This window comes from Aegilops tauschii, chromosome 2 (genome assembly GCF_002575655.3).
Source record: "Aegilops tauschii subsp. strangulata cultivar AL8/78 chromosome 2, Aet v6.0, whole genome shotgun sequence".
Taxonomy (NCBI): domain Eukaryota; kingdom Viridiplantae; phylum Streptophyta; class Magnoliopsida; order Poales; family Poaceae; genus Aegilops; species Aegilops tauschii.
In genome coordinates this window covers 467233550-467244078 of record NC_053036.3, presented here as the reverse complement: position 1 = coordinate 467244078, position 10529 = coordinate 467233550, and positions in this window count along the sequence as shown.

The following is a 10529-nucleotide window of genomic DNA, read 5'->3' as shown; positions in this document are numbered from 1 at the left end:
GATGATATCGTAGCGGTGCTTAGGCGAAGCCCTGCGTCGGTAGAACATCATCATCGTTACCATGCCGTCGTGCTGACGAAACTCTCCCTCAAAGCTCGGCTGGATCGGAGTTCGAGGGACGTCATCGAGTTGAACGTGTGCCGTGCGTTCGATACTTGATCGGTCGGATCGTGAAGACGTACGACTACATCAACCGCGTTGTGCTAACGCTTCCGCTTTCGGTCTACGAGGGTACGTGGACACACTCTCCCCTCTCGTAGCTATGCATCACCATGATCTTGCGTGTGCGTAGGAATTTTTTTTGAAATTACTACGTTCCCCAACAAGGAGAGCCAGGCCCTTCCTGGAGAGCCTTCCCCTTCTCCGCGGCCGAGAACCTCTTCACAGGCACCATGGGGCGCTACGAGAAACAAGAATGATTAGGGAGAAGAAGCAGGCGGAGCAAGAGGAGATGGGCAATGGGGGCTTTCGCCCCTCCCCATTTATAGTCCAGGGGAGGCCAACCGCCGACCTCCATGATCACAGGTAATGATGACTCTTTTTGCATACAGCAGGGACTCGTCAAATCGGGCGGTTGCCAAGGCGACGTGGGGAAGCAGAGACGCCCACATCCAATCAATCGCCACGCGGCGACCAAGGCCGCAGGCTGTTGGGGCTCGCGGCGCTCCGCGCTTGCCCTTTGGCTTTGCCGCTAAGCCAAGTCCGAGCGCGCCTTGGGCCCGGGGGCTACTGTCGGTGTTCTGGCAACGGGGGTCCCCAGACTTGCCTGCCTGCAGCCTGCAGCGTGGCTCAGCCAGTGGCCCAGTACGGCCCGTCTTCAATCGACCAACACTCAAGACCCTCGCAAGGGGCCAAGCCTCGCGGGGCGGCCGACACAGGGCCTTCTCAGGAGCGGCCTCACCAGGCAGGCTCGCGAGGAGGCGGAGAGATCAAGGCAAGGAGTACCTCGCGAGGTGCCCATGACGCAAGCCATGACGACCAAGGCCAGGCGGGCGCTAGGCAGGCGCCAGCCCGTGCGGTGTCCTCGTTTCCTCTTTGGTGCAAAGGGGGCAACCGCAGGCGCGGAGTACCGAGGCATCAGGCAAAGGTTTCCTTATCGGTGCAACGAGACCAAGACCAGCAGAGCGGCGGGATGGAGGTCATCGTGGAGCCCAAGACAGCGTCATCACCAGCACCTTTGGCAGGCGAAGACCACCTTTAGTCAGGATAGCTTATACTGGCTGTCCCCTTTCAAAATGGCCGTTGTTGGATCCCTTCCCGCTCAATATTTGGGAAGAGGACGAGGGCCTCTATAAATAGGGCTAGCCACCACAGTAGAAGGCATCTCATCCAGAGGCAACGGAGACGGATCGATCCATCCACAAGCACACCACCAAACACAAGAACACCTCGACCTCGCGAGGCTGTTCTTCCCTTGTACTGTTCATCATCAGCCCAAAAGGCAATCCACCACACCACACAGTGGATTAGGGTATTACACCACAACGGTGGATCGAACCAGTATAAACCTCGTGTCTCTTCTGTTGTTCGTCGTTCTAGCTTAGTAACCGCGGCAAGGCTGAGGGCGTGTTTCGGTAGGGAGAAGATCTTCATGCGCACCCTAGTGTTCGAACCTTAAGGGTTTTGCCGGAACCCAATATCTGACAGAACCAAACACCCAAGTTGACAAAAATCCTGTGTTCACATGCTCTATTTCCCATGTGCATTCCTAACCTATGCCGGTGTTTTTCCTCCTATCCCTGCGTTTTTAGAATCATGCAAGCCAAATAAGCCCTTACAGAATTACTTCAGTTACAGGTAGTTGTCGATGAAAACTTTGTGTGGTTTGTCCTGCTCCTGCCGCGACATCGTCCACCTCACCTGAGCTGCTCCATCGATAGAAGCATCCACCAAACCAGACATCACGACTCCTGACCGTCTTTCACCGCCTCAGATCTCCTTCCCTGTCGCCGGCACCCACCACAATGGCATCACCATCATTGACTCAGCAGATGAACCTGAGGAGTACACGGGTCCACAAGAGAGGACGCACTCTTTTGTTTCTGCTTTAATGCATCGCTTAATATTACCTGCTACTTTATTGTCATGTTCGCCTCTTAGACTCCAAGTCAAGTCCAAATTGATGTTCAAACTTGAGTTCTAAATTAGTTGTGGGGCACATATCGAGGCAGCTATGAATAGTATCTCTGTCTAATATCTGGTTCACCTAGGGTATGCCTATGTTGTTCATCTTGGGTGGGAAACAAATAGTAAAGCAATCATCATTTGTTTTTTTATTAAATTAAAGCAATCATTAGCCTGCTATCATTATTTTTGGATCCATCCACTGGTTGTTACCATTACTCTAGATTTCTGCATGCTCTCCTTACATAATCTCACTATACTTTTTTATATGCATATCAGATATTGTACACAGTCATGCTGAACATGTAGAGAAAAAGAGAAGAGTTTTGCGCGGAAATACAATGTCATGCAGACATTGCTCCATGGTGGGTTCAATGGCAACCCCCCCCCTCCAGATTGTAATCCAGAGGAAGATATCTGTTCTGAGGCAGATTCAGACGCACCTGACAGCTCCTATTTACCCCCGAAGGTGTTTGCTCTAACTTGGCATGATGATGTGCAATGCCATCCTGTTTAACCAGGCATCATATATTTGAATGATATCTTGCCCATCCTTTTCTTCATTACATTTCCATTTGTCGACAATGTTTGTACATTAAACTACTCTTCCTGTGAATCAGCAATTTGAGTGGGTGATGGAAAAATCTGGAGTGAAAACAAGGCCTCCAGAGCAGACAGTGCTACATGTCGAAGCAGATCTCTTGTTAGGTCCCGATAGCTCCTCAGAGATGGATTCAGAGACAGATGACCAGTCCTATTCCCCCACCGAGGTGTATGCTCTAACTTGGCATGGTTATACTACTCATATCATGCATATGGTGTCTTGCATCGCATAGTTTAGACATCATATACACAATATTTAACACCATGTTCTTAGTTCAGACATCATATATGCGAATGCCCTCTGCTTAGCATATAAACCACATATGTGAATTAAATCATGCGATCTTGATTACTTAGATGACATGTATGTGAATTATGTCATGCGATCATGTTTTGTTAGTCATCATATCTGTGAATTATGTTCTGCTATGCTATCCAGTTTAGATAGACATCATATATGTGAAATTATGTCATGCTATCCGTTTTAGTGAAACAATATACATGTCAACTGTTGCATCTGTCTCTCATACAATGTATGTACATTCAAATATGTTTCCTGTTTATCAGCCATTTGAATTGGAGCGGGTGATGGCAGTATCTAGCATAGTGAAAACACGGTCTTCAAATAAAACAATGCTACCTCTTGGTGGAGATAGCACCCTGGTTGTACATGCACGAGAACCAGCCCTACCACACATCACCCAGACTCTCGCAGATTTTACCCCTACTGTGATGGACAGAGAACCAGCTTCACCCAATCTAACCCCAACCCCAGCAGATAGTAACCCATTTCCTGTAGACACAGCACCATCTCCACCACAGAGCTCCCAAACAAGAGCAGTTACTAAGGAAGCTCCAGTGCCCCAAGTGCCAGTACTACCACGGCGAACCCAACTCCACCAGTTAGTACTCCTACTCCTCTGGAGGAAGCACAACCAGCCAGTCGTAGTTTAGCATCTATCACATATGATGTTGTTAAATCCTATGTGCGTATCTTCCCATCTTGGAAATATTATACTGAGGATGAAGGAAAATGCCAGTTGCAGGTGTTTATCCAGGAGTTATGTGTAAGTAATGTTATTCATGGCAATTACTTTGCTTTGTCCCATACATTCTACCTCCATGATGGTTATAATACAACAAATTTTCCCATTTTTCTTTATATCACTACTAGGAAAAGGCCTGTTAGTGGCACACCTATTTTTGCAATTAATGGCGCACTATAGGTACGCCATTATCACCACGCCACTAGTAACAAGTACTAATGGCGCACCTCTGGTGTGCCATTAGTATACCAGATAATAGTGGCGCACCTGGTAGTGTGCCATTACTACCTTTTCAGGTGCGCCATTGGTAACTTTTATTATTATTTTTTGTCGATTTTTTTTGAATTTGGAAGCGGGTAAATAGTAATGGCGCACATTCTAACCCCCACGGTATGCCATTACTATTTTGAATTTTGAATCTGGATCTGGATCGCGATTTTTTTTGCTCATTTTTTTGCTTGTTTTTTTGCACGATATTTTTTCAAATTTTGTTCTCGTTTTTGGATCTTGTACGTTCTTTTTCCGGAGAGGAGTTCGCCGGAGAGGAGGGCCGAGGAGAGACCGTGAGGAGGAGAGGAGGGAGGAGGAGGAGGTCACCGGAGAGGAGCTCGCCTACATCGTCGGAGAGGCGGAGGAGGAGGTCACCGGAGAGGAGCTACATCGCCAGAGAGGAGGAGGAGGTCGCCGGAGAGGAGTTCACCGGAGAGGAGGGAGGAGAAACTGTGAGGGGAGGGGAGGAGAGGAGGGAGGAGGAGATCACCGGAGAGGAGGGAGGAGGAGCTCACCGGAGAGGAGGGAGGAGTAGAAACCATGAGGGGAGGGGAGGAGAGGAGGGAGGAGGAGGTCGCCAGAGAGGAGGAGGAGGAGGAGGAGGTCGCCGGAGAGAAGGAGGGGAGTATGGTGGAGGAGAGGAGGGGAGATGGAGTGGACGAGAGGAGAAGATGGAGTGCAGGAGAAAAATGAAAAGGTAAGGAGGAGAGGACACCGCCAGCCATATATACGGCATAGTAATGGCGCACCGTGGGCAGGTGCACCATTACTAACTTTTTTTTATTTTTTTGATTTATTTTGAATTTTGAAGGAGGGAAGATAGTAATGGCGCACCTTGGGCAGGTGCGCCATTACTAACTTTTTTTTATTTTTTTTGATATAGTTTGAATTTTGAAGGCGGGAAGATAGTAATGGCGCACCATGGGCACGTGCGCCATTACTGAGTTTGATTTTTTTTCAATTTTTTTGCCTCTCCAGATCTTGAAAGCCTCGTAACTTTTTTTTTGTTAGGTTTTTGAGGATTCTAAAAATCTTCAACAAGGTTCCCCAGTTGAATTCGGATATAACTTTTCGAGTAGATGATTTTTCATATAAAAAACTTTTTCATCGGAGTTTGTATGCAAAAGTTATGCCCATTTTACAAATTCTCGAGATATTTTGCAAAAAAGTCGAAAATTCATGTTTGTAAATTTTGCTAGACCACATATCACATGGGAATCTTTTTTTCTTTTATTTTTTTGACATTTCTATCATTTTCTTTATTTTTTTGAAACTGAAAAGGCGGTCCACTAAGGGGTGCATTTGGTGAATTTTTTGGCCACCTCAGAAAGTTAGTAATGGCGCACCACCTAAGAATGCGCCATTAGTAACCAGGGTTACTAATGGCGCACCTAGTGTGTGGTGCGCCATAATCTATTAAAAAACATGTTAGTAGTGGCGCACCAGTGGATAGTGCGCCATTACTAAACTAGTAATGGCGCACTATCCCCTGGTGCGCCACTGCTAACAATTTTTTTTATCTTTTTTTTTCAAAACTAGTAATGGCGCACCGCACACCAGGTGCGCCATTAGTAATGTGGCCAATAATGGCGTACCTGTATCTGGTGCGCCACTGCTATATAGCAGTGGCGCACCACATACATGCTGTGCCATTAATGCCCATATTAGCTATAGCCGTTTTCCTAGTAGTGTATAGAAGGACCAATTTGGAAACACGGGATGAGGTAACCTGTGCTAATACCTCTGCTATCCTCAAGAATGCTTGGTGGCAGTATCGGAATTACCAGAAGAAAACGTACTTCACTGGCAAAGAAACTCATCAAATTCCCTTACGTTCTCCTCAGACACATTTACTGGATGATGAATGGGAACGCCTTGTTCTGTACTGGGCCTGAACTAAGAATGTGGTAAGGTCTATGAGCTCATTTTATTTCAAGTACTATGTGCTTGTGTCTTACTGTACGATGTTCATGTAGAACAAGTGCTTAAACCTGAAGAACAATTATTCTCATTTAAGATTCCATTACTATCGTGCATACTGCTTTGCTCTTGTATCACTGTATTTACTCGTACAAACTTATTTTTAAATTGAACGATCCAATGGAAACTCCAATGGCACAACAGGTATGTTTACGCATGTTTCATTAACAGGTTTGCTCTTATAAATAGCTCTGTTGATTACAATTTCAATTGTGTATACACTTAACTTCTCATATCATGCACATTACTAGCATCACAACAGGGCCAATAGTTGTTGCACATGTAGACCCGTTGTCGTTGTGGGTGCACGGCAGATGCCAAGGGATGGCTAAAGAGAGGAGGAGGCTCAAGGGTGCTGGTGGACTCCATAGGCGAGCTTGGCATGAGCGGGCGCGGGACGCCGGACATACCCAGGTTTGGGGCTCTCCGGAGAGATAATACCCCTAGTCCTGCCGAGTGTAGTTGGATGGTCGATAGTACAATGTTGCTCCTGGAGCTGTATGGAGGAGGAAGGAAGCTGGCCAAGGCTTGGGTTGCTCCTTCTCTCCGATGTTGCTGTTTGGTGGCTAGTCCTACGCTTACTTGCTTTCTTCCTGTATCTGTTTTCTACTTGCTCTCTCCCTTTCTCTCTCTTTTTGATCGTGGGCTCCTGGGGGGTTTTATACACCAACCCCCCGGGGGTACAATGGTAATGTTACAAGTCGGTGTGTCCATATTGTCAGTGTCCTGGGATCCGGGCTGGGTCCCGCTGAGGGCTTGTGGTTCGCCGGGTTCCCCTAGGTGCGGGCCCCACATGCCTAGGGGGACTGTGCGCCGTCTTGTCGATCGTCAGGGCATGGCCGAGTCGAGTCGTGTACAATGCTCTCCGCCAGGTTGCCGGTTGCTGTCGTCAGCGGTGAGGGCGGGGGCACTGTAGCCACTCCGGCCCTGGTCAGCGGGTAGGTGAGGGGCACTGTTGCCACATTCCTACTGACCAGAGGCATGGGCGGGGCACTGTTGCCTCGGTCATTGTTGATTGAAGTCTCGTCCCCATCGTACGGCCTGGATGGGACGGGAGCTGACCCGCGGCTGGATTGCGTAGCACGCCACGGGTGGTGCTGGCTTCCCGAGGAAGCTTTGGTCGTGCCGGGTTCGGCCGTCTTGCGCTATTTGTTGGGGCCGAGTCGACGTGTCTTGCCGGGTTGGCGAGTTTGGCCGGCTTGCGGGGCTTGGCCGGGTCGAGCGACCCGGCCAAGCGCGTGCCGGTTTTGAGGGCGGTGCCAGCCCCGTTGTTTTTGAAGAGGATCCGGGTTCCATTGCCTGCCCGGGGTCCATCCCCCCGATAGTAGTCCCCGAAGCTGTGAAGGTCCGCCGTCTTCGGATGAGTGGGCCTTCGCAGTTTCCCCCTTAAGCAAGGCGGATTTTGCGAGCGCAGGGTCCGGCAACACCCACTGTGTGCCGGTTTTCTCGAAAACCGGATCACGGCATCCCGCCGTGGCGGGAGCCGAGGAGTCCGTCGAATCTTGGGGCAATCCCTCGGCCTTTGCGCGGGCGCCACGTGGTGCTCGGAAGTCGGAGGGGCCTGACAGGCCACGCGCGTGACGGGACTGGGCGACGGGCTGGGGCCCACCGCCGCGCGCCCTTGGCCCATGCGCGCAGATATATTGCGGTGTCCGGCGGCCGGTTGCATTTCCCCGGGCAGTTACTGCGCGTGTACGCGTGCACTTATTGTGTGGCAGTGGAACGGGCTCGTGCAGATGATCCCACTTCCCCATTTCCCCATGTTCAAACCGACGGTTATAAATCAGGGGGCAGGGGCGGCGGCGGACATTATTCTCGCTCGCGCCCTCATGTCCCTTTGCTCTCGCTCCGCCCTTTGCAACTGACGCACTGCGGCGCCCGCTGCTCCGAGCAGAACTTCTTCGCCGTCGATCTTCCTTCTTCTTCCTTTGGTCATGGCGCTGCCATCGGGCTCCTGGATGGGTTCGAATGTCACCGCCGAGGACATCACCCAACTCCAGGCGACGCGGCGCCTGCCGCGGGAGACGGACGTCGGTGTTTGCCTGCCCCGCGGCGAGCAGAGGCCTCGGCCCGAGGGGCAGGAGCGCGTGGTCTTCCTCACGCACTTCGAGCGCGGATTCGGGCTGCTGGCGAGCACCTTCTTCCGCGCGTTCCTGGAGTTCTTCGGGCTCCAGCCGCATCATCTTGGCGCCGGTGCCATCGTCCAGCTCTCCGGCTTCGTCACCCTCTGCGAGGGGTATCTGGGGGTCAAGCCCACGATCGACCTCTGGGCACGCTTCTTCTCCTAGAAGCAGTAGGGCCCGTAGGCCGGGGGAGGAGGAGGCCGAGTCCGACGCCGGCGCTGGGCGTCGCGTGGGTAAGTCTTGCATTTTTCCTCATGTGTCTTGAATTGCTGATCACGGCGCGGTGCGGGCGATGCTGACGCCGGTTATTGGTGCAGTGGCGTTGGGCGGGGGAGGCGGTGACACGGGCGGAGCCGGGTCCTCGCATGGGGCGGCGCCGAGCCGCCCGCATGGGAAAGACAGCGGCGCGCCGCGACCCCGGGCCCTGAAGCGCACGGCGGACCCGGCCGGGGCCGGGAGGCCGGCCAAGAGGAAGCGCGGCGCCGGGCACGGGACGCCAACCCCGGTCCCTGTCTTGTTGGGGTAAGCTTTATCTTCCGCATGCATCCGGATCGCCGAGCTAGTCTTGTTTCTTTCTTGCTCATTCTGTCTTCTTCTTCAGGTCGCCAATCGCGTTGGCGAGGGAGGCAGCGGAAGCCGCGGCCACCGAAGGGGCCGTGTTCCGTAGGAGCCGGTCCGACCTCGCCCACCAGGCCGAGGTGGACGGACGGGCCGACTCGGACCTTGGCCTGGATCCGAACGACACCGAAGCCTTGGCCTGGCGCCACAGGAACCGGGACGAGGCGGAGCTGGAGGCGGTGTTGGTCCGTGCTTGGACCGACATGGCGGCGGCATGGGCGCAAGCCGGCGCGGAGCCGTCTTGGCGAAAGATGCTGGAGGGCATGGTGGTGGCGGCGGCGGTCTTTGAGCCGTCGTCGGTGAGGGAGCGCCGTCATGGAGGCCGGGCTGAGGTGGTGATCCTCGACCGGGAGGTCGTGGAGGTGGCGGATGACACCCCGCTGCGGGCCGACGTGGCTGAGCGAGCGGGGGCTGATGGTGGTGGAGGCGGCGTCGTCTTGGAAGAGGCACTGCGGACGGCAGTGCCGGAGGCGCCGCCGGTTTTGGAGGAGGCACCGCGGGCGCCGGTACCAAAGGCCACCCCGGCAGCTGGGCAAGTGGTGGCGCAGCAGGCCGTCCCGGCGTCCGGACCGGAGGCGGCGACGCAGGGCGTCCCGGCGTCCGGGTCGTCATCGGCGCCGGGAGGGGCGTCGGAGGAGGTGCTGGCTGCGTAGCGAGCGGCCAGCGGGGAGCACGCCTTGGTGCCCTGGTAGGGAGGGCACCGAGCCGCCGTGCCGCAGCCGGCGCGGTGGGTGGGGGCGCCGTTGTCTTCGGGCCTTAGACCCAGGAGGAGGCGGCGTTGGACGCCGTCGGCCGCCGCCTGCGAGGCCGGACGGAACGGCTCGAGGCGTTCGCTCAGGCCGAGGTGGAGCGGACGTGCGACCTGGAGCACGCCGTTCTGGTAAGCCTTCTTTTTCTTGCAATTTCTTCCTTGTGGGGGCGCGCCAGCGCACCCACTGGGTGTAGCCCCCGAGGTTCGGGCCAACTACGTAGTAGTTGGGTCGAATCTTTGGAACGTTGGCCTTGTTCTGATTTCTGCTTTCTTCAGCATCTCGACACCTTCCGGGTCGCCACCTACAATCGTCTCCTAGGCAAGCACCGGGAGCTCATGGAGCAGCTCGCCGCCAAGGAGGAGGAGCTCCGCGTCGCTGCAGGTATTCTTGTGCTCTTTTCTAGTGGGGGCGCGCTAGCGCACTCACTGGGTGTAGCCCCCGAGATTGGGGCCAACAGTGTAACAGTTGGGCCAAATCTTAAGTCTTGCTTTTTTCTTCTGCTGAATCCTTCTATTTCGCAGCCGAGGTGCTGTCCTGGCGGACTCGTCTGCTCCGGGCCGGCCATCACTATGACCGGCTCGTTGACGACACCGGCCGTCTTGGCGTCGAGGCGGCGCAGGCGAGGGCGCAGGCGGCTGCGGCCCGGCGGTCTCTTGATGAGGCCAACCAGCTGCATGAGCAGCTGGCGGGTCACAAGAGCCGCCTCGAGGCCGAGGTGGAGCTCCTTAAGGCGGAAGCCACCAAGGTGGCGGAGGTGCAGCGGGCCCTGGTGGAGGCGGACCAACAGCGCGGCCAGCTGGCCGACGACAAGGGCCGGCTCCAGGCCGAGGTGGATCGCCTACGGGGGCAGGTCACCATGGCTGAGGGGGGCCGTCAGGACGAGGCCCGTCGCCGCGAGGCGCCGAGAAGGCGGCCGAAGACAAGGACGCCGAGCTGAAGGCGGCCCTTGCCAAGGCAGCCAATCTGGAGAAGGCACTCGAGGAGCGCGACCGAGCCATCGAACGGGAGCGGCA